The sequence below is a fragment of the Dendrobates tinctorius genome, unplaced genomic scaffold (genome assembly GCF_039654945.1).
Source record: "Dendrobates tinctorius isolate UK_male_01 unplaced genomic scaffold, ASM3965494v1 ptg000150l, whole genome shotgun sequence".
Classification (NCBI taxonomy): domain Eukaryota; kingdom Metazoa; phylum Chordata; class Amphibia; order Anura; family Dendrobatidae; genus Dendrobates; species Dendrobates tinctorius.
This window is the reverse complement of record NW_027361817.1, coordinates 5,350,536-5,376,504: the sequence shown is the minus strand read 5'-3', so window position 1 is coordinate 5,376,504 and position 25,969 is coordinate 5,350,536.

The following is a 25,969-nucleotide window of genomic DNA, read 5'->3' as shown; positions in this document are numbered from 1 at the left end:
GTTTCTCTCATTTTGGGCAGACAGAAATAATATGAGAGGAGTCTCTACAGAAAAGACACAACTTATTATGCCTTCTAAACTCCTGACGTTGCGCCCTAGACAAAACCCCATCACATTGCATAGGTTCAGACGTTTGTTCAAAAGGTGGCAGCGCCTCCCATGTAGTTTTACGTTCACATAAGCGCCGATCAACTTGAATGGCTAATGACATAGAATTATCCAGACCAGATGGAACAGGAAATCCCACCATAACATCTTTTACGGTCTCTGATAAACCCTTCCGAAAGAGAGCTGCCAATGCACTATCATTCCATGTAGTAAGGACCGCCCACTTTCAGAATTTTTCCAGTGTAAAGGTACTGTCACACTTAGCGATATCGCTAGCAATATCGCTATAACTTGTGAAGTTTTAGCGATATTGCTAGCATTATCGCTGTGTCTGATACTTACCTCCGACCTGCTCCCCCGCTGGTTATCGCTGATCGTGCAAGAACGTCGTGCGCCGTTTCTCATCATCAGCTTCCTGCGGAGAGACGAGTGACGACCGTGGAGCCGGGCGGGAGGACGTCAGGATCGCCTAGTGTGACAGGTAAGTAGCGACCCCCGACCCCTGCGATGTTGCTGGTGAGATCTGCCTGTGTGGCAGCCCACTAGCGATCACTTAGCGATGCACCAGCGATCCTGACCGCGTCATATCGCTGGTCGGGATTGCTGGTGCATCTCTAAGTGTGACAGTACCTTAACTCTGCAGAATCCTGACCCTGGTTTAATGCCAACAGGGTTCTCTCAGCTTGATCAACAGTATTAGGTTCATCATACAACAACCCCTTGAAAAAATGCATCCACATTAGTCAGAATAGGATTTTCAGGTGTCAGAGAAAAAGCCCAATCCTGGGGATCGCCACGCAGCAAGGAGATGAAAATTTTAACCTGCTGCACAGAGCTCCCCTATGAGTTAGGCTTCAAAGCCAGAAATAATTTACAATTATTCTTAAAATTTAGAAATTTAGACCGATCCCCAGAAAACACATCAGGAGTAGGGATCTTAGGTTCAGCAGCATGTGACTGAATGAGGTAGGTGGAAATTCCCTGCACTTCAGCAGCCAGCTGCTCCACACGATCAGACAATTGCTTAATCTCCATTAGGAAAAAGAAAAAAAAATCCTACTACAGTCCCAGAGAAAAAAGAGGAAAAAATATATAAAAAAAAAATTCTGACACTTTTTTTTTTAACAACTTTTTCCTACTTTTGAGTACCCTAGAATCTGCGGTATGGCTGGGGATTCTGTTATGAATGGGTCACCGAGGGGAAAAAAAGCAAAACAAGCTAAGTCACAGAAAACCAGAGAGGTTGGTAACTATGCAGATTGCAGATCCCTGCTCCTACCACACAACTAGCAGCAGCCGTGGAGCATACCTACGATGTTCCTAGACGCTTCGTCACAGCCGGAGGACTAAATAAGCCGGAAGCAAGAAAAGGGGAAAACTAACTGCCCCAGAGCAGACGCCAAAGGAATAGATAGCCCCCACACATGTATTGATGGTGAAACAAGATGAAGGCACAAACACGGGCAGGAAAATAGGCTAAGCAAACGATGGGGCCCAAACTAACTAGAGAGGAAAGGAAAGTCACTGTCTGCAACCTGCAAAAAACCCTACAAAAATAATGTCCAACACTTCTGATAGCAAAATTAACCCTGAAGTCACTAGACTTCTCCCACTACATCAGCACTCTGAAATATTCTGAGACAGAGCAAAAAGAGATCAAACTAGTAAGGGACAAAAGCAAATTAGCAAAATACTGATAAATAAGAGTGGAAATTCAGCACAGCCCCCACCCAGGGCTGGCTGACCACACCAAAAAACTGAATAGACCAACAAAATCAAGTGTGAACATTAGCAGAAAAACTTAGCTTTAGATGATTGGAACAGAGCTGAAAACCAAGAGCTGACAAGCCAGAAGGATTCACCAGCAACTGAATAGGGCGTCGGCTGTCTTAAATCCAATCTGAGACTCCTGAGGTCCAATTGTCATCCTCATTCTCAGGTGGCAGATCTCCACCTATCAAATCAGCCTCACTACCTCCTGTTACCACCAGAGGGAGTCTGGAAGGAGAACTCACAACTGGTGAACCAGAGAATGAACTCACAACAGGTACGTGTCCATGACACTACGAATCCCAAAGACTGTTGTTGGAGTGGATAAAGAAATACCCATCATAGCATTAATTTGCCCAGAGGCAGAGGCAGATGAGAGACCAACACCCGTCATAGTGGGAACAAATGCTAACATCTTCCGTACATTAGATCAGTGGTGTTGGGAAGTTGGGGGAGAAAATTACTCGCAGACCCTATCCATCCACCCAGTCTGTTTGGAAGCCCATGTGAAAAAGGAAGAAGAGAAGAGGGAACTACTGCCTGAAAGCTTTGACCCCTGTTTTGAAGGAAGTGAGCTGGAAGGAGAAGACAGGAGGCTGGTCATCGATGGCATGATGATGCGGGGGGCAGTGTTCACTCTGGACGAATGGGACATGGGCCTTGCTCAAGGAGCAGAGCATCGCATTCGGTTGAAGGATCTAAAGCCTTTCCAAGAGAGATCCTGAAGATTGGCTCCGGCGGATATCGAAGATGTCAGGCAGCATTTACGCGGTATGCTGGACACAGGAGTCATCATAGAGTCTAGTAGCCCCTATGCTTTCCCGATCGTGATAGCGCAGAAAAAAAATGGAGATATTCGGATGTGTGTGGATTATCGCACCTTGAATAAACGTACGGTCCCTGACCAGTACACTGTGCCCCGAATCGATGAAGCTTTGGATTGTCTGTAAGGGAGCCAATGGTTTTCTGTGTTAGATTTTCAGAGTGGTTACTATCAGATACCCATATCAAATAAAGATCAAGAGAAGACCGCTTTTATCTGCCCTATTGGGTTCTTCGATTTCAAGAGACTGCCTCAAGGACTGACAGGTGCTCCGCCCACTTTTCAGAGATGTATGGACAAAGTGGTGGAGGCCAGTGCAGCTGCGGCCCCAATGGCACCACAGAATCCAGCGGCCAGAGCGCAGCAGGAACAAGCGCCCATGACAGTAGTCCCCATAATGCCGCTGTCCATGCCCTATATACCGGGAGCAGCCTGGTTACCGCAGTACTCAGGGGAGTCACATACCCTGAGTGAATTTAAAGAGAGACTGTGCAGTTTGTTTCAGGTGTATCCTCTGTCTGAAAACCAAAAAGTGAACATCCTTATTGGGCAGCTAACTGGTGCAGCGCAAACAAAAGTAAAAGCCTGGCAGGACACTGATAAAGAGACTGTTAAAATGATTCTGGCTAAGCTAAGAAGCACCTTTGACACCCGCACTGCAGCTGAAATAAAAATGAGATTCTTTGGGTGTAAGCAGAGAGCGCAGGACAGTATACGGGACTATGCTCTTAACCTGCAGGAGGCAATGCAAGCCATAAAACAGATTGACCCAGACAGTGTGAATTGGAGACAGGCTGTTAAAGGAGCAATTTATTGAGGGACTACTATCCAGTACCCACAGAGCACAGCTGCGCATCATAGCCCTACAGAACCCTGATCTAGACTTTGCAGACTTTAAAAAGACAGGGCTATCCGGGTGTTGCATGAACCAAATGTCAGCCATCCAGCGCCCCCTAGGCGCCCAGCAATCACATACCACCAAGGAGCAGCATTTTTCCCTCCAAGCCCTGTGGAGGCTGACGCACAGACTCTGGATAATGATCCATCTACAGAATTGCGCCTTCAGGTCCTAGAGCTGACCAAAAATATGGCTGCACTTGCCAAAACTGTGCAGTCAATGCAGGTGTCCTCAAAGGAGAAGATCCAGCTGGCCTCCAGTCCAGAGGATGTCCCGTGGCTATGGAAGAAGAGGATCCCGCCATTCCGAAGGAGAGACAATGATCGCTTTGACCAAGACAAACGTCCCATCTGTCGTCACTGCCACAAGGCAGGCCACATCGCAAAATTCTGTTATTTAAACGAGCAACCCCTGGGGCAGAGGGCCAACCCCCAGGAGTAGGACTACAAGGCCCAAAGAACTGGCATGCCAAGTATGTTGGAGGGCGACTGGTCCTCCCAGTGGTGATTGATGGCATCCCCATGAGCGCTTTGCTGGACACTGGCTCTCAGGTGACAACTATGCCATATATCCTTTACAAGCGGTATTGGGCTGACTCTGAACTTACTCGTGGCCCAATTGATGAACTGACAATAGTTGCCAGCAATGGTCAGTCTTTGCCGCAAGTAGGATGTAAAGAGATTACCATTAAAATGGGGCGAGTAGAGTTAAAATCTCAAGGTCTGATAGTGGTAGACATTGATTGACGAGAATGTAACCCAATGATGACCTTAGGTAGTAATGTGATTGAAAATTGTCTTGCCGAGGTTACTGTTTTGTTGCAACAGGTAGCCGAGACTGCTGGTTCCAGTGAACAACGAGTCCTGCAGAAGGAGATCAAGGCCCTGATGCAAAGACAGCAGGTATAACTGTCTGGCGGAGAAATTGGCAGCGTCAGAGTGAGTGATTCTTTCCCCATTGCGATACCCCCCAGATGTGAAATCTGGGGGGTAAATTAACCAAATTAACATTTGGTGTCGGGCAGCCATAGGCCTCAGAGGAAAAGATTACCAAGCATTGGTAGAGCCAGTGTACTCTGATAGCAGGCCCACTGTCCTGACAGCCAGAGGGGTAGTTGATGTTCGCAAAGGGAGAATACCTGTAGGCTTCTTGAATTGTGGGGAAGAGGAGGCCACAATACCTCGATATGCCACAGTTTCTAAGCTGTTTACTGTAAGTAACAACGCAATATAGGCAGCAGAGCCCTTGGTCTCATCCGACCAGGTGGTGGACGACGGCTCTGTAAAGCAGCTGGAGGAGTGGTGTCAGCAGCTGCATGTGGGAACTGACTCCACCCCTTCATACCAAAAGAATGGGATTTACCGAGTGGCTCAGGAATATGATAGGGTATTCAGTAAACACCCTCTAGACTTTGGGAAGGCAAAAGAGGTTCAACACCATATCCCCACTGGAGATCATCCACCCATTAAAGAAAGGGACCGGCCTATACCCCCAACACAATATCAATATGCCAAAAGTATGTTGCGGGAACTGAAGGAAGCTCGCACGTATGCGCACCCATAGACTATAATGGGTGTTTTGCTGTAAAAAACGCATTGCGTACGCATGCGTTTTTTTGGGGGCAAGACGGACGCACAAAAAATGCATCAGGATGCATTTTGTGCGCCCGAGCGCACACTACAAAAAAACGCATGCGCATACAAACGCGTACAAATGCATGTGTATGCGCACCTGTCCGCACCCATGTAAAAGATAGGGGAAAAAACGCATGCGTTTTTTTGCGCTAAAAACAGAGCAAAAAAACGCAAGTGTGAAACCAGCCTAACTATTTTTCCACCTTAGATCTCACTAGTGGGTATTGGCAGGTTCCCATGGCAGAGGCAGACAAGGAGAAAACAGCGTTTACTACACTAATGGGTCTCTGCAAGTTTTCCATTAGGGTTAGGGTTAGGGTTGGAAAGAGGGTTAGGGTTGGAAAGAGGGTTAGGGTTGGAAAGAGGGTTAGGGTTGGAAAGAGGGCTAGGGTTGAAATTAGGGTTAGGGTTAGGATTGGAATTAGGGTTAGGGTCGGAATTAGGATTAGAAATAGGGTTAGGGTTGGAATTAGGGTTAGGCTTGTGGTTAGGGTTATGTTTAGGGTAGGGATTAGGGTTAGGGGTGTGTTAGGGTTAGGGTTGGGATTAGGGTTAGGGATGTGTTGGGGTTAGGGCTGTGGTTAGGGTTGAAGTTAGAATTGTGGGGTTTCCACTGTTTAGGCACATCAGGGGGTCTCCAAACGCGACATGGTGCAACCATTGATTCCAGCCAATTTTGTGTTCGAAAAGTTAAACGGTGCTCCCTCCCTTCCAAGCCCCGACATGTGCCTAAACATTGGTTTACCCCAACATATGGGGCATCCGCGTACTCAGGAAAAATTGCACAACAACTTTGGGGGTCTAATTTCTCCTGGTACCCTTGGGAAAATAAAAAATTGGGAGGTAAAAAAATATATTTGTGGAAATTTTTTTTTTTTTTAATTTTCACATCTCTGCGTTATAAACTTCTGTGAAGCACTTGGGGGTTCAAAGTACTCACCAGGCATCTAGATAAGTTCCTTGGGAGATCTAGTTTCCAAAATGGGGTCAATTGTGGGGGGTTTCTATTGTTTAGGCACATCAGGGGCTCTGCAAACGTAACGACGACCGCAGACCATTCCATCAAAGTCTGCATATCAAAACGTCATTACTTCCATTCCGAGCCCTTACGTGTGCCCAAACAATGGTTCTCCCCATATATGGGGCACCAGCGTACTCAGGACAAACTGTACAACAACTTTTGGGGTCCAATTTATCCTGCTACCCTTGTGAAAATAAAAATTGCTGGCTGAAAATCATTTTTTTGAGGAAAAAAAAATATTTTTTATTTTCACGGCTCTGCGTTATAAACTTCTGTGACGCGCTTGGGGGTTCAAGGTGCTCACCACACATCTACATAAGTTCCTTGGGGGGTCTAGTTTCCAAAATGGGGTCACTTGTGGGGGGGTTCTGCAGTTTAGGTACATCAGGGGCTCTGCAAATTTTACATGATGCCCGCAGACCATTCCATCAAAGTCAGCATTTCATAATGTCACTACTTCCCTTCCGAGCCCCGACGTGTGCCCAAACAGTGGTTCCCCCTCACTTATGGGGTACCAGTGTACTCAGGACAAACTGGACAACAACTTTTGGGGTCTAATTTATCCTGGTACCCTTGTGAAAATAAAAAATTGCGCACTAAAAAATATTTTTTTCAGGAAAAAAAAATATTTTTTATTTTCACGGCTCTGCGTTATAAATTTTTGTGAAGCACTTGGGGGTTCAAAGTGCTCACTATGCATCTAGATAAGTTCCTTAGGGGGTCTAATTTCCAAAATGGGGTCATTTGTGGGGGAGCTCCAATGTTTAGGCACACAGGGGCTCTCCAAACACGACATGGTGTCCGCTAACGATTAGAAGTAATTTGCATTTCAAAAAGTCAAATGGCACTCCTTCCCTTCTGAGCCCTGCCGTGTGCCCAAGCAGTGGTTCCCCCCCACATATGGGGTACCAGCGCACTCAGGACAAACTGGACAACAACTTTTGTGGTCCAATTTCTACTGTTAGCTTTGTGAAAATTAAAAATAGTGTGCTAAAAATCATTTTTTGAGGAAAAAAAATATTTTTAATTTTCATTGCTCTGTGTTATAAACTTTTGTTAAGCACTTGGGGGTTCAATGTTCCTTAGGGGGTCTAGTTTCCAAAATGGGGTCACTTGTGGGGTAGCTCCAATGTTTAGGTACACAGGGGCTCTTCAAACCTGACATGGTGTCCGATAACGATTGGAGCTAATTTTCCATTGAAAAAGTCAAATGGTGCTCCTTCCCTTCCGGACCCTGCCGTGCGCTCAAACAGTGGTTTATGACCACATATGAGGTATTGGTGTACTCAGGAGAAATTGTTCAACAAATTTTAAGATCCATTTTATCCTGTTGCCCATGTGAAAATGAAAAAACTGAGGCTGAATGAAAATTTTTGTGAAAGAAAAGTACTTTTTTTTATTACAGATCAATTTGTGAAGAACCTGGGGGTTCAAAGTGATCACTATGCATCTAGATAAGTTCCTTGGGGGGTCTAGTTTCCAAAATGGCATCACTTGTGGGGGAGCTCCAATGTTTATGCACACAGGGGCTCTCCAAACGTGACATGGCAACCGCTAAATATTCCAGCATATTTTCCATTCAAAAAGTCAAATGGTGCTCCTTCCCTTCTGAGCCCTGCTGTACGCCCAAACAGTGGTTTATGACCACATATGAGGTATCAGTGTACTCAGGAGAAATTGCCCAACAAATTTTAGGATCCATTTTATCCTGTTGCCCATGTAAAAATGAAAAAATTGATACTGAAAGAAAATTTTTGTTGGAAAAATTAAAATGTCCATTTTTTCTTTCCACGTTGCTTTAGTTCCTGTGAAACACCTGAAGGGTTAATAATCTTCTTGAATGTATTTTTGAGTAGCTTGAGGGGTGCAGTTTTTAGAATGGTGTCACTTTTGGGTATTTTCTGCCATATAGACCCCTCAAAGTGACTTCAAATGTGAGGTGGTCCCTAAAAAAAATGGTTTTGTAAATTTTATTGTAAAAATGAGAAATCGCTGGTCAAATTTTAACCCTTATAACTTCCGAACAAAAAAATATTTTGGTTCCAAAATTGTGCTGATGTAAAGTAGACATGTAGGAAATGTTATTTAGTAACTATTTTGTGTCACATACCTCTCTGGTTTAACAGAATAAAAATTAAAATTTGAAAATTGCAAAATTTTTAAAATTTTCGCCATATTTCTGATTTTTTCACAAATAAACGCAAAAATTATCGACCTAAACTTACCACTAACATGAAGCCCAATATGTCACGAAAAAACATTCTCAGAATCGCTAGGATCCGTTAAAGCGTTCCTGAATGATTACCTCATAAAGGGACACTGGTCAGAATTGCAAAAAATGGCCTGGTCATTAAGGTCAAAATAGGCTTGGTCATGAAGGGGTTAAAGAGACAATCCATTTGCATTCCCTCTGAAGGAGGGAGCGCATAGTATCCCCACCACGAATCCCCAACCTGATCCGATCAATTCCCCTAATCCTAAGGGTCGCTGGATTCGATCCATGTTTGAGGCGAAAATGTCTCGCAATCGGTTTCAGAGCTTCCACGTCATCTTCCCCATGAGCCACCTCAATGTCTCTCATGTACTCTCTCGTCTGCACTCGCAACTCATGAGAAGTTAATCCGACTTATATTAAATTACAACCACATGTGGCATAATATATAACATGCATTGTAGTGCATGTAATATATTCATTGATGTTATATTTAGTTAAGCCATCTGATGAAGAGAATGACATGGATCGCTCATGGTTTCTACATGCCAGACATGCACCACAAGGAAAGAAACCCTTCCTTCTGTCTACAATCCCAAAAAGGGAAGACGGTTTACTGACATAATGGCTTTTCACCAGCATGTCTTTTAGGTTTCTGCTCCTTCTTGCAGTCATCAAAGGAGAAGATTATAGACATTCCTTCAAAACAAGATCCGTCAAAAGTATCGGCCAGTGTTTATTGAGTATCCCTCGCATGGTCTCCCATTGCTGATTGAACACAGATATATACTGTGTCTGTCCAATGTCTTTTTTCTTGGTCTGTGCATTTATCCTAAGCAACTCACCCCTCCCCACCTTTCTCGCCCTCGTATAGCCTCTTTTCATACTCCATCTACTGTACCCACGATCCTCAAACCTCCGCCCAAGGTCACATGCCTGGCTTTCAAAAAAGTCATCTGATGTACAAATTCTCCAAGCCCGGAGAAACTGGCCAATGGGGATCGCATTAATCGTGGAACGCGGATGTGAGGATGACCCATGCAGCAAGGCATTAACAGACGTTTCCTTCCGATACAAATCAGTATGGATGAATCCATCAGCCTGTACATTCAATTCTATGTCTAGAAATGTTATTTTCTGCTGATGGAAATTATATGTTAATTTGATGTTGGACTCGTTGCGATTCAATCCTGCCATAAACAAGTGTAACTTCTCAACAGTGCCCTGCCAAAGAAATAAAACATCATCAATGAATCGAAACCACCCAAGGATTTGGGAAACGGCATGTGCGCCATCCATCAGTATGCTACGCTCCCAATAGCCGAGAAATACATTTACATAAGATGGCGCACATGCCGCTCCCATCGCGGTCCCCCGCTTCTGCAAGAAAAATCTGTCCTTGAAGGTGAAAGAATTGTGCGTCAGGATGAATCGCAACACCAGTTCACGTAAGTCAGCATCCATATTACTAGATTCAAGATAGAATTGTACAGCTCGCATACCATCCTCATGATGTATGCTCGTATAGAGCGATTCAACATCCGCCACCACGAGCAATGTGTCCACATCAAGAAATAAACCATCCACCCTCCATAGGACGTCGGTGGAGTCTCTGACATAGGAGGGCAGCGTCTCCACCTGTGGTTTTAAATAATGATCAATAAACTTACATATCGGGTCGCAAAGCCCTCCTATGCCAGCGACAATCGGCCGACCAGGGGGGGAGATGAGGTCCTTGTGAACCTTGGGCAGGAGGTAGAACGTGGGCTCAACAGGACATTTAACAATAAGACCCTCAAGAGTCTTCTTGGAGATAATTCCTCTTTCATATGCTATTTCGAGTATAAACATCAACCTTTCCTTAAACTCACCCAGAGGATTATGTGACAACTGGAAATAAGTCTCACTTTCTCTAAGTTGTCTAAAGGCCTCTTTTTCGTAACCCTCCACTGGCCAAACCACCACGTTCCCCCCCTTGTCAGCTGGCTTGATGACAACATCATCCAGTCTTTTCAATTCCTCTAATGCACTCCGTTGTTGTGGAGTGAGGTTATCGCTCTTTCTGCTGTATTTAATTTGTTTAAATTCCTCAGTTACTAATCGTGTGAAGATTTCAACCTGTGGACAGAGAGACAAGGGAGGGAACATGGTGGACTTAGTGTGTACAGGGGGTGGAAAAATACCTGAGGTTCCCACTTCACCTTCCCGTTCCAAATCCTCGAGTATCTCAATGACTTCTTGCACCATAATCATACTGGTTAAAGAACCAGAATGTCTGCAATGAAGTTTCTTTAACACCAATTTTCTGGAAAAGAGATGCAGGCCCTTTACCACTGAAAAGAAAAAAGTTATTACAAGGAGAAAAGGACAACCCTAATTAGAGGACCTCTTTCAGAGTGGACGTGAGAACATGTGGGGAGAGATTAATCACCTTGAGTGCACTAGTTTTTGTCCTTTTATCAGCAATGGGAGACAAAGGATTTTTCCACTTGAAACTATGTCTTCCCCTTTGGATTTATTATCTTTAAAATGATCCTTTCTGTCCCATAAAGACAGGAAGTTATCTGCCCCCTGGAGTTTAGCATCCGCTGACGAAACTGACGAAAACGAAACCGACCGTGTTTGTGACTGACCTGAAGGTAGACCGACTCCTTCTCCATTTGTAGACCGTACCACTTTGTAGGTCAGAAGAATCATGGTGGTAATTCTTGGTTTTATTATGGACAATCTCTTTTTCCCATTTCAAAATTTCTGCATCCATGTCATTTTTATGTTTTATTACCTCATCAGGGGATAATTGTTTATTGATTTCATCCTGAATTACCATCTACTCCCCATCAAGCTCATTCATTTTAGTCTCATTAGATTTTATCAAAAGCTCCATAAAAGTTTTAGAACACAAGGATGCAGCCTTCTCTCACTCTTTGACAAAATCATCATCTTGAATGGGGAAGGAGGGAGACACCTGGACTCTAAGTCCAGGAGGAATCAGGCCACATCCTACATATTTTTCTAAAAAGGCCTTGTTCCACCACAAACGGGTTTTTTGTTTAATAAATCTTTGTAATTTTTAACTAGTTCAACCCCATTACAAGTTTTAAAATCATTAGAAGCACCATAGCCTCCATCGAACAATTTGTCCAGTTGCGCACGCCATACTTTTTCCCTGTCACGGAAATCCATCTGCCCCGAGATGGTAGCTGTGAAAACACAGAAATGCAAATAATACAAAATCCCAGTAGCAGAAATTATCACAGACAGCGGTGAATACTTAGTACTAGACACCGCCTGCAGGCATTAGCCCATGGAAAACTCCAATATATAAAGAAACAAAGAAAAATGAGTCTATATCCATCTATAAAATTCCATTATTATTTATTGATACTCACAAAATAATATAAAATACATTGACAAGAATTACTAGACAAAAGTTACACAACCACATATATGACAAATGCATTACAAAGAGACCAAAGTGCAACTGAGTGCAGTGTCACTAACAGCAAACATAATTAGCATATCTATAGCAAGTGCCATTGCCTCCCAGAGGCCCCATAGGCTACTGAATAGCTTAAGTGAAATAATCCTCCAGTGAGGTGTGAATTAAATACAAGTGTCTTGCTACCAGTCCTCAGGTCATAACCTTCATGTCATTGCTCACCCATTTGCTGCCAGGAATGTCACACATTGCGCCCCTACGCGCGTTTCGCGTGGGCTTCTTCCAGGGGCTGCTGCAGTGTCTACTGTCCAAAGGTCCTCATCTTATAGGCCACTAACAGGTGTCTGATCGTGCGCTAATGAGCGGTGCATGTTTCCGGGTTCGTGAACCGGAAGTGACGTCACACACAGTACCAAGGAGATTGCATGCGTCACAGAGTAACCCTGGTGATGTGACTGACACGTGCGCATCATCCGGCGGCACCGGTGGGACGCCTCCAGCCCAGCGTCACCGCAGATATGCGGACTAGCGATCCGGTACTTCAATACACACATCACTGGAGGATATATCACAGCATATAAGTGGGGGATTCAAATAGGCAAAATATCTCATTCTGTTGAAAAATATATACCGCACACCACATAGATATGAAATAAAGACACCCAACGGTACCAATAGTTAGGTATTTTTACACAGTGCAATCTAGAAAGTGACAGTGCCATAGATAATAAAACAAAATAATAATAATAATAATAATAATAATAATAATAATAATAATAATAATAATAGCATATGTGCATTATTAAGAAATAAAATATTCACATGTATACATATATTGCACACATGTATATAATATAGTATAAATACATAGAATAAAAAGTGCATTACATAGGAAATGCCATTGAGGCATCAATATATAAGTGACAATAACTACGTCAACAGCATAAAATATGCTGAAAAACATAATTCTCCAACAGCAATATAGTGAAAATATTTTATATATTCTTCATGGGACAGACGGAAATCCGAGGAAAGGCAGAAGGTTACAGCTCCATAAAAACAGTTGCTTTATTTAATCTTCGTTAAAATCGATACATAGTGGCATGGTCTCTTGTGGCCAAGTGTCATGACATAGCAAGGCAACGCGTTTCGATCAGAAGATCTTTGTCAAGCCATCACAGCAACTATATCCAGATCATTTAAATAGATTGAAATGACCAATAGAAATATATATAGAAATCACATGACATATACAAGGTCCTGTTTCCAAAATTAAAAACAAATGCATCTATACTTTAAAAGAAACAATGAATCTTACACAGAAAAGATCCATTTCAGCAGTGTAGCATGAGATCATTCCGTTTGTTTAAACCCGCTGGGTATCGGGTATTCAGCTGATGAATCCAAAATGCCTCACGGGTAAGGAGACGCCGCTTTAGGTCTCCACCTCGCATAGGCATCTTAATCTGCTCTATACCCTGCACCTGAAAATGAGAAACACTGCGTGCATGGTTTTCTATGAAATGTCTTGATGCAGCCGAAACCCCCCGATTCTGATTAGTGGTGTGAACAATGTCATACAAATGTTCCCTGATCCTGATTTTTAGTTTTCTAGATGTGCATCCAATATAGCTGAAATTACACTCCTTGCAATCTATTTTATAAATAACATTAGAGCTATTGCAATTTATATATTGTTTGATATTAAAGCCGTTTGGATTATGCTGGGTGTGAAAACTTTTTGTTGTATTTGCATGTTTGCACATTTTGCAATAATTGCTCCCACATTTGTAAAATCCAATACACCTTAACCAAGTGGAGTTTTTACTTCCCAAAGAAAAGTCACTAGGCGATATTTTGTTACCAATTGTAGGGGCTCTACGTGACATTACATTAACTCCCTTCTTTAAGAATAATTGCAAGTTTCTCATCTTCAAATAAAATCGGTAAATATTTATTCACTATCTGTTTCAATTTAGAGAATTGAGGGCTATATTGGAAACAAATATACGGCTTATTCTTACCATTATTTTTATTTGCACTTTGAGTGGAAGAAATAAGAATACCCAGCAGGTTTAAACAAATGGAATGATCTCATGCTACACTACTGAAATGGATCTTTTCTGTGTAAGATTCATTGTTTCTTATAAAGTATAGATGCAATTGTTTTTAATTTTGGAAACAGGACCTTGTATACGTCATGTGATTTCTATATATATTTCTATTGGTCATTTCAATCTATTTAAATGATCTGGATATAGCAGCTGTGATGGCTTGACAAAGATCTTCTGATCGAAACGCGTTGCCTTGCTATGTCATGACACTTGACCACAAGAGAATATGCCACTATGTATCGATTTTAATGAAGATTAAATAAAGCAATTGTTTTATGGAGCTGGAACCTTCTGCCTTTCCTTGGATTTAAATGGTGTCTACACGACTGTTCCGAGCACCATGTGGCTACAATTGGTGAGCTGGCTATATCTTTAATTCATTTGACAGATGGAAATGCCTTTATGTAAGAGAATGGTCAGCCATAATATACTGAGCGGCCATGATGAGTCAGGCAGCCATCTTTTCAAAAGTTAGAGAAGATTCAACTTTCACAAAAGAACTCATAAGATGTACTTTGAAATGGAGGATGTAGAATGAGATCATGTCTGCTATCACCCTGGCAGGCTTGCAGAAAAAAAAAATTAGATCAATAGGGGAATAAGGTTACCAAATATATAGTCAATGTGCGTATACGTGATAGTTTTGGAAGAAAGAACAGAATCATTAAAATGTCAAATGCATGAATTTATGGATCAAGCCTGAAAGCAGTGATAAGATTAATAACATTAGCTAGAGAGAATATTGAATTCTATGAGTTTTAGTGTTTGGGGAAATGTTAATTAATGTCTTCGTATTATGTTATTATATTCTTTGTTGTGAACCGCATGTTTCTCTAGAATTATCATGTAAACGCCTTTGAATTATCATGTAAACGCCCTCTGCGGCAAGATGCAGCTTTCTTTGTTCTCATTATGTATAAGAAGCCCCTGATACTGTTGCTTGTTGCCATTCCACCGCCATCATGCCACTGTGCCACACCATGGCCAAGGCACGGAGCCTTTTCATCGCCAGACTTCCTAGTGAATCTCTGCCCATTTGAATTCCTGTTTTTGCCCGCATATTTCAACTTCTCTGATTGTCCGTTCTGTTTTGTCGTGTATCTCCTGAATAAACTTTGACCTCAGCTTGATAAGAGGATCGTCTCCATATTTTTCCGGCTCTTCCAGCTCTCAGTAAGAACTTTCTCTTACAAGTGGAGATTGCCAGCCAGGAGGAGTGGCTCCGGAGAGCTGCCTCCAGAAGAACCACTGGAAGAATTTGAAGATGAGGGCTTGGAGGTTGGAAGAGTGAAGAAAAAATAAAAAACTCTTATGGCTATACATTAAACTGATCAAAGGAAGCCAGCCTGAAGGAAAACCTCTCGTGATCGCTCCGAGACCACCTGCCCGATTTTTTAATAAGAAAATTACAGGAAAAAAAGACTATAATAAGATGTGCAACTAAGAAGAAGCTATCTACAAGGACATGAGAACTTTTTTGTGCCGGGTAGCAAGAAGCTTTAAAAGGGCATGGGGAGACGCTTGGCAAGCGTAACGAGTGAGGCTGGAATCACGGCTGCACCTCTTTTGATATTTTTGGTTGACCCAGTCTGCAGCGAGGTCTTCCATCCGAGAGAGGTGTGAGTATCTAACTTTGCTTAAATTGCATGTGTTGATACTAGAACAGAGTAAAATTCGTCCTTGTAGGCCACTGTAAATATGGAGTGGTTACAGAAACAGGCAGAGAAATATGCTGGCACACCCCAGCTGGAGGGGGTTAATGTGGAAACCACGTGGTTAAATTGTATGCGTTGGTTTACCAAAGAGAACAGGGAATTAGATAGAAAAAATTCGCTAGGGAAGACTAGTAGCCGAGTAGCGGCTTTGTGTAAGACAGTCATAACTTTTGATCAGGCTCTGGATAGGTAGCTTACACAACAATATGTTAACATGATCACCCGGGGAGGGGCAGCGTATAGGGAGAGATTAGAAAAGCTGAGTGAGGTGCTGGAGCTAGCACAGAAGCACAGAGAGGAGGGGTGCGAGCAGCAGCAGACAGCAGTTATGTCACAGATGGACACTGCAGCTTCGAGACACAGTGCTGATATAAATACAGTTGTAAATATATGCAAAACACAAGCTGTGGAGACACCATCACATGTTTCTCAACACAAGCAATGACTAGCCAGGTCTTTCCCCAGGAGGGAACAACCACCAATGCAAAAACAGGGTATCCATCCACAGACAGCTGTTTCGGGGTATTGCCCCTCATCAGTGTGGAGTAGGAAACTGGCCAGTAGGAGAAATGCCTAGTAGAAGACTGTGAAAAATGAGGATGAATGAACTCATGGAGATCAACATCCAACACTGCAGAGACACCATCACATGTTTCTCAATGCAGTGATTCTAGGGCAATGCCTCCACCCTTATGGGAAATATGTAAATATATGCAAAACATAAGCCGTGGAGACACCATCACGTTTCTCAACGCAAGCAATGACTAGCCAGGTCTTTCCCCGGGAGGGAGTAACCATGGGAAGGGCAGTCTCCAATGAAGGAAACCACCTATGCCAAAACATGGTATCCATCCACAGACAGCTGTTTCGGGGTATTGCCCCTCATCAGTGTGGAGTAGGAAACTGGCCAGTAGGAGCAATGCCTAGTAGAAGACTGAAAAATGAGGATGAATGAACTCATGGAGATCAACATCCAACACTGCAGAGACACCATCACAGGTTTCTCAACGCAGTGATTCTAGGGCAATGCCCCCACCCTTATGGGAAATATGTAAATATATGCAGTTTCCTTCTCCACACTGATGAGGGGAAATACCCCGAAACAGCTGTCTGTGATGGATACCATGTTTTGGCATAGGTGGTTTCCTTCAATGGAGACTGCCCTTCCCGTGGTTGTTCCCTCCCGGGGAAAGACCTGGCTAGTCATTGCTTGCGTTGAGAAACATGTGATGGTGTCTCCGCGGCTTGTGTTTTGCATATATTTACATATTTCCCATAAGGGTGGGGACATTGCACTAGAATCACTGCGTTGATAAACATGTGATGGTGTCTCCACAGTGTTGGATGTTGATCTCCATGAGATCATTCATCCTCATTTTTCACAGTCTTCTACTAGGCATTGCTCCTACTGGCAAACACTACACAAATTGCAGTCACCCCCCTGGACTGCCTGAAACTACCACTTTGGTAGGATTTGAGGGCTCTTGTATTCAAGCAGTAAAAAGTCGTCCAGTAAACCTGAAATTTCAGGACACAGGGGGATCGAAGCAAAGGGGTCTTCGATGCGCTTTTTGGGTAAACCCACAGTTACGGTCCACTATTTTGGGTACTGATGTTTTGGGAGCAATGGGAATTGTTGTTGATTTATGTAACAAAGTCTTGTGGCGGAACAAAGAAGCCACTATCTGTTATGCAATTGTACCTGTGCAGGAGGAGGTGGAGAGTCACAAATTACCCATTGCTAGTTATGGATTATGTACTGATGAAAATGTTGAAAATGCTGACAATGATGCTTTGAAAAATGAATTGAAGCAAAATTTCCCTGAATTGTGGATCTCAATGAAAACTAATTGTGGGTTTTTGCAAACTCAGGTTAAAATTGATGGTGAAAAACTGCCACCTTTCCAGCGTCAGTACCATATTCCTGAGGACGCAATCCCTTACATAAGGGTTGCAGTCAGTGAATTGGAGAAACAAGGTGTTGTCGTGAAAGGTAATTCCCCATGTAACAGTCCTATTCTACCTGTAAAAAAAGGAAGATGGCAGTTTTCGAATGGTGGTAGACCTGAGACTTGTAAATAAGTACACTCCCTCAGCAGCTCACCTTGCTGCATCTGTCCCTGAAGTTATGTCACAGCTGAGGAGTGATTGTAAAGTGTTTTCTTGTTTGGACATTGCAAATGGCTTTTTCTAAGTACTCCTAACACCTGAATCTGCTCTCCGCTTCGCATTCACTTTTGAGAATTTGCAATACTTCACGCGGTTGCCCATGGGATTTCACAGTTCTACTGTGTATTTCCATCAGGCATTGGCTCAAGTGTTAGAACCCCTTGGCTATGGAGACAAAGTCTTACAGTATGTGGATGATTTATTGATTCAAACTGTCGATGAATGTGAACACAAAGAGACCCTTGAAAATCTTTGTCAGGCTTTACAAAATGCAGGACTCAAAATGAGCCTAGACAAAGTACAATTGATGAAATCAGAGGCTAAATTTCTTGGTGTGTCTGTCTCAGCAGAAGGAAAGAAACCCATGCATGACAGGGTTAAAGCTATTCAAGCTGTCCCCATACCAACTAATATTACTGAGCTCAGAAAATTTTAGGGTCTTATCAATTTTTCTAGAGAATTTATTGAGGACTTTGCTTATCTGGCTAAACCACTGTATGATTTACTAAAATCTGTTGATGATGACTTTGCCCCTGTCAATATAGAGGGAGCCACCGTACAGGCTTTTGAGGGATTGAAGCGCACCCTTACGGCAGCTGCTGCATTGGTTAACCCTGATCTTTCCCAACCGTTCTATATTCAGACACACACCGGTGATGTTTCTATTTCTTCTGAGCTTCTACAAAAATGGCCCAAAGAAAGCCCAGAAATTTCTAGTCAGTTGTATGCCCTAGGTTACTACTCTAGGTTGCTTACCCCCGTGGAAAAAGGATTCACTCTGTGCATGAAGCACCTACTGGGCATGCACTGGACTACGAATCAAGTGAGACATATAGTGGGATTTGCTCCCTTAATTTTACAAACCCCGCATGTCACTTTAAAAACTTTGCTGAAAGGAAAAGCTTCAGGTATTAATTCACAGAGAATGGCCCAATGGATCATTGATTTTGAGACTAGAGACTTACAAGTCGAAGTGGGTGAGAAATATCACTAAGCCCAAATGATGCAATATGCAGGAAAAAAGTCACGATTGTCAAATTGAAAAGGCTAATGTCACTCCCTCCCCCTTCCGAGCAAACTTTCAAGAGGGAATCCCTTGTGCCTATATCGACAGAGCTCGATATTGGCATGAGGGGAATTACGTCACAGGCTTCACAGTGTGGCTTCTAGCTAAGCCGATGCTGCTGCAGTGCAAACTCCCTGGTCATTTCTCCACTCAGATAACTGAACTAGAAGCAGCTTTGCAGATCATTCTTGTGTGTACAGAGCCAATGAATATCGTCAGTGACAGCGCATATGTTGTCTCCTCCCTCACTCTGCATCTTAATGTATGGGCCCTGAGGGGGATGGTTGACTCACAGAATAAGCCTTTGCAGCATGCAGATATTCTCAAACAAATTGAGCAGCGGAGCAAAGAATTCCCGAATTTATGGTCCTTCTGTAAAATTAAAGGGCACTAGAGGTTGAAGGACTGTCTATCGTCTTCTCCTTTGATGACTACAAGAAGCAGCAGAAACCTAAAAGACATGCTGGTGAAAACCCATTATGTCAGTAAACCATCTTCCCTTTTTGGGATTGTAGACAGAAGGAAGGGTTTCTTTCCTTGTGGTGCATGTCTGGCGTGTAGAAACCATGAGCGATCCATGTCATTCTCTTCATCAGATGGCTTAACTAAATATAACATCAATGAATATATTATATGCACTACAATGCATGTTATATATTATGCCACATGTGGTTGTAATTTAATATATGTTGGATTAACTTCTCGTGAGTTGCGAGTGCAAACGAGAGAGCACGTGAGAGACTTTGAGGCGTCTCATGGGGAAGATGACGTGGAAGCTCTGAAACCGATTGCGAGACATTTTCGCCTTAAACATGGATCGAATCCGGCAAACCTTAGGATTAGGGGAATTGATCGGATCAGGTCGGGGATTCGTGGTGGGGATGCTATGCGCTCCCTCCTTCAGAGGGAATGCAAATGGATTGTCTCTTTAAACACCCAATCACGGGCGGGTTTAAGTGAACAATTAAGTTTCTCCCCTTTTTTTATGAGTTTTTATGTTAATTGGTGTCTGTCTTTGTATTTGTAGTTCTGTTTTTCACTTGGAGACTCCGTTGTCCTCATCATATGGTGCCACATACCCAAGTGGTGGGGGGGAAGATTCTATGGATCAGTAAAGGCATTTCCATCTGTCCCATGAAGAATATATATATATAAAATATTTTCACTATATTGCTGTTGGAGAATTATGTTTTTCCAGCATATTTTATGCTGTTGACGTAGTTATTGTCACTTATATATTGATGCTTCAATGGCATTTCCTATGTAATGCACTTTTTAATTTATGTATTAATACGATATTATATACAGTCATATGTAAAAGTTTGGGCACCCCTATTAATGTTAACCTTTTTTCTTTATAACAATTTTGGTTTTTGCAACAGGTATTTCAGTTTCATATATCTAATAACTGATGGACTCAGTTATATTTCTGGATTCAAATGAGGTTTATTGTGCTAACAGAAAATGTGCAATCTGCATTTAAACAAAATTTGACCGGTGCAAAAGTATGGGCACCCTTATCATTTTCTTGATTTGAACACTCCTAACTACTTTTTACTGACTTCCTGAAGAACTAAATTGGTTTTGTAACCTCATTGAGCTTTGAACTTCATAGCAGGTGTATCAAATCATGAGAAAAGGTTTTTAAAGTGGCCACTTGCAAGTAGTTCTCCTATTTGATTCTCCTATGAAGAGTGGCATCATGGGCTCCTCAAAACAACTCTCAAATGATCTGAAAACAAAGATTATTCAACATAGCTTTTCAGGGGAAGGATACAAAAAGTTGTCTCAGAGATTTAACCTGTCAGTTTCCACTGTGAGGAACATAGTAAGGAAATGGAAGAACACAGGTACAGTTCTTGTTAAGCCCAGAAGTGGCAGGCCAAGAAAAATATCCGAAAGGCAGAGAAGAAGAATGGTGAGAACAGTCAAGGACAATCCACAGACCACCTCCAAAGACCTGCAGCATCATCTTGCTGCAGATGGTGTCACTGTGCATCGGTCAACAATACAGCGCATGCATAACGCCTTTTTGTATGACCAAACAACTCAATCTTTGTTTCATCAGTCCACAGGACCTTCTTCCAAAATGTAACTGGCTTGTCCAAATGTGCTTTTGCAGACCTCAGGCGACTCTGTTTGTGGCGTGCTTGCAGAAACGGCTTCTCTTGCATCACTCTCCCATACAGCTTCTCCTTGTGCAAAGTGCGCTGTATTGTTGACCGATGCACAGTGACACCATCTGCAGCAAGATGATGCTGCAGGTCTTTGGAGGTGGTCTGTGGATTGTCCTTGACTGTTCTCACCATTCTTCTTCTCTGCCTTTCTGATATTTTTCTTGGCCTGCCACTTCTGGGCTTAACAAGAACTGTACCTGTGTTCTTCCATTTCCTTACTATGTTCCTCACAGTGGAAACTGACAGGTTAAATCTCTGAGACAACTTTTTGTATCCTTCCCCTGAAAAGCTATGTTGAATAATCTTTGTTTTCAGATCATTTGAGAGTTGTTTTGAGGAGCCCATGATGCCACTCTTCATAGGAGAATCAAATAGGAGAACTACTTGCAAGTGGCCACCTTAAATACCTTTTCTCATGATTTGATACACCTGGCTATGAAGTTCAAAGCTCAATGAGGTTACAAAACCAATTTAGTGCTTCAGGAAGTCAGTAAAAAGTAGTTAGGAGTGTTCAAATCAAGAAAATGATAAGGGTGCCCATACTTTTGCACCGGTCAAATTTTGTTTAAATGCAGATTGCACATTTTCTGTTAGTACAATAAACCTCATTTGAATCCAGAAATATAACTGAGTCCATCAGTTATTAGATATATGAAACTGAAATAGCTGTTGCAAAAACCAAAATTGTTATAAAGAAAATAGGTTAACATTAAGAGGGGTGCCCAAACTTTTACATATGACTGTATATGTGTGCAATATATGTACTGTATACATGTGTATATTTTATTTCTTAATAATGCATATATGTTGTTATTATTATTATTATTATTATTATTTTGTTTTGTTATCTATGGCACTGTCACTTTATAGATTGCACTGTGTAAAAATACCTAACTATTGGTACTGTTGGGTGTCTTTATTTCATATCTATGTGGTGTGCGGTATATATTTTTCAATAGAATGAGATATTTTGCCTATTTGAATCCCCCCACTTATATGCTGTGATATATCCTCCAGTGATGTGTGTATTGAAGCACTGGATTGCTAGTGTGCATGTCTGCGGTGACGCTGAGCTGGAGGGGTCCCACTGGCGCCGCCGGATGATGCGCGTGTGTCAGTCACATCACCAGGGTTACCCTGTGACGCGCGCGATCTCCTTGGCGCTGTGTGTGACGACACTTCCGGCTCATGAACCCGGAAACATGCGCCGCTCATTAGCGCACGATCAGACACCTGTTAGTGGCCTATAAGATAAGGACCACTAAGGCCTCTTTCACACTTCAGTTTTTTGCCATCAGTCAAAATCCGCCAAAATTTAAAATTGGCGGATCCGCTTTTTCTTGTTGCGGATCCGCCATTTTCCCCATTGGGATACATTAGTGGCGGATTTTGATGGATGGTCGTCCGTTGCGTCCGATATTCGGCGGATCCGCAAAATTCCTTGTGGATTCTGTCTGAGGGGGACGGAGCATGTAACGTTTTTTTTCGCCGTCAAAATGACGGATGATGGCGGATCCGCCGTCATCCGCCATGCAGTAGAATGGGCGCCTATGGGCGGCGGATCCGCCGGGATCCGCGATTTTGCGGAATCCGCCGGCAGGATCCGCAAAATCGCACTGCGCATGCCCAGAAAAAAAGATACTTTTCCAGACAGTCCCAAAACTATATAAGATGGGCTAATTGGGCCCAGACATGCAGTAGCAGCCAGACAGCAAGCCAGCCAGACAGCAAGCAAGCCATCCAGCCTGCCAGACCACCCACCCAGCCTGCCAGACCACCCACCCAGCCTGCAGCCACACAGCTATCAAGAGGCCTGCCAGTACCAGCTACCAAGTGTGAGTATACCTATGACATTTCTGTGTGTATGGCCTGCTAGTGTGTAGCGTGTGTGTGTGTGTGTGTGTGTGGTCTGCGAGTGTTGCATGTCTGGTTTTTTTTTTATATTTTTTTTTTTCTGTTGCTTGTGTAGTGCATTTTATTTTCATACAACTGTAATTATATTGTATTTTTTATGCTGTGATTGCTGCGATTGAGTGGTGTATGGTATGCAGCCTGCCTGATAGAAGATTGAACTAGAGCTATAAAACCTGTCTGCACAGCTGCAAGTCTACCACCTGCAAGACCCCTGGAGCGTGCGTGTGCGTGTGTGTGTGTGCGTGTGTGTGTGTGTGTGTGTGTGTGTGGCCTGTGTGTGTAATGCATTTTTTTTTTTTCTGTTGCATGTGTACTGCTTTTTATTTTCATACAACTTTAATGTATTTCTTGCTGTGATTGTGTGGTGTAAGGCCGGTTTCATATTTGCACTTTATAGCGCAGTGATAACCTGCACACGTCCACCACTAATCCCCGTCCCATCTGGTCATCACCGCCTACTAGCACACATGGACGCTTGCGATCTGCACACCCTATCTTTAGTATGGGGTGCGCAGATTGCAAGCGTTCATGTGCGCTAGTAGGTGGGGATTAGTGGCGGACGTGTGCAGGCCATCGCTGCGCTATAAAGTGCAAATGTGAAACCGGCCTAACTGGTATTGTATGTGGTGTTATTGGGCCCAGACATCTGGCAACAGCCACACTGAAGACACCGAACCAGACATCAAACACCAGCCTGACTGATAGAATTTCAAACTCCGCTGCAAATCTTCCACCTGCAAGACACCTGGAGTGTGTTATGCGTGTTTGTGGTTTTTTTTTAAATATTTTAATTTTCTAATGTTTCTGTTGTAAATTTGCGTTTTTTTTTATTTTTCATTTATTGTGGTATTTAAAATAAAGAGCAGAGTAGCTCCTATTTGTTGGAAAAAAATAATAAAAAAAAATAAAAAATAAATTTGTTTTGAAAAAATCTCCTTTTGTATCATTTTAAAAAAGGTAAAATTAAGTGTGGTTAAAAGTGAGATTGCGGTCGGGGCGTGGTTTGCAGGGGAAGGGAGCAGACCTGTTCATCAGGAGCTCCTGCAATTCCCCTATTTGAAGCTGCTTAAATCTACTAAAGGTGGAAAATTTTGTGACTTAAAACCTTTAGAACATGCCTGGATCCACCTACAAGAAGAAAGAAGTTGATATTGCTGAGAAAAATCATATGCTGGGACGAGAAAGCAGTGGAAGACCAGGCAGAGGCCTGACTTCAGCCGGAGGTAAACAAGCTGTACCTGCACCTCAAGCCAGACAAGCCTTGGTGAAGTCAGAGCCTTCCAAAGCACCTTGGATTCGTGGGACACCTGTGGGGAAGAAATCCTCCCCTAAAGCAACTCCCGTACTTGAAGACAGACCTAGGAAAGAAAGTCGGGAGATCGCAGTGAGCCCAGGTGCTGGGAGGCAGAAGAGAGGAGCCAGAGATGACTCAGCAGTTCTCACAAAGCCAAGACCTGTTGGTGGATCTACAATCAAGCAGGCAGGAGGATTAAGAGTGGAAGCGCCAGCTTTTGTTCCTTGGACACAAACAAAAAATGGATTTACAACAGAGGATGCGACTAAGGAGGAGCAGGAGACAGTGACAAGCACATGGAACCGGCCTGGGGAATCCCTAGGTCTCCGGACAGAGAGGGAGCCACCTGGAGTGCATTTTGGAGAACGGGAGCAGGAGGGGAGAGCCATGACAACAGGGAAGGAGAAAGCACGACAAAGGAGTACACAAAAGTCTGAAAAAGTTCAGCAGACAACTGAAGGGGTAAGCAGACTCATACATTTCATTTCTACATCCCCTACTATGAAGCGGAGTACCTCTATTAAATCTTCCCATAAGAGCCCTAAAGTTACAGATCGCGTGGAAAATAGTTATGTATGTAATGAGAAGCCATGCAATAACAAATTTAATAGAGGGGAAGATAGAGGGAATGTTCATAACAAGGAAAAATCACAGCAGTCTCTGATTACATGCTTTAATTCTTGTGAGTCTGGTCTGCAGTTAAATGGGACTAAACCTGCTCCTTCTGCTGATAAGAGTGGAGTACATATGGGACTGTTGGTTGAGGGGGGCTCTACTTTCGATCCCCAAGAATATATGGTACAAGCTAATGTAAAACTTAAAGGGGCACCCCTAAGTAAATCCTCAAAGCACCCGGAATCTTTGGTTGGGAGATCAGATCAATTGGAGGACTCTCTTTATTTATCAGAAGAACTGGAGAGTGTATATTCAGAGAAGATTTTTAAAGGGACAGATTTTTTTGAACTCAGTAAAAGTGATTATTTTAATGATGATTCTGATAAATCTTCATCCACAAATTCCTACTTGGGAGTTGATGATATACAGGGAAACTTAGAGCCTATTGAAAATTCTTTACAACAACTGACATAGCTAAATTGGATCAGGGGAAACATGGAAAATCCTCTTCCAATTTGATAGACGAGATACCTGCATCTGACGACTATCCAACAGAGGCCTTTATGGTTAGCATGTTTAAAGCTCTTCTTACATCAGTGGAACTTTTGGGGAAAGAAGATAATGCTGATATCATCTGTAATGTATCCTGTGATCCCACTCTTAAAAACATTGACCTTAAGCAATTAAATAAATCCAAAGCCTCTGAGGCTTTCATAAAAATACTTTTTAGTGATAACTTAATTTCCTTCTATGACGGTATCACTGATTGGGTGGATCAAGGAAATGCTGTAGATATAGTATATCTTGACTTCAGCAAAGCATTTGACAAAGTCTCTCATACAATCCTTATTGAAAAAATGACTAAGTATGGAATGGACAAGGCAACTGTTAGGTGGATTCATAACTGGCTTAGTGATCGGACCCAAAGAGTGGTCGTAAATGGCTGCACATCCAGTTGGAAGAATGTCTCAAGTGGGGTAACACAGGGCTCTGTCCTGGG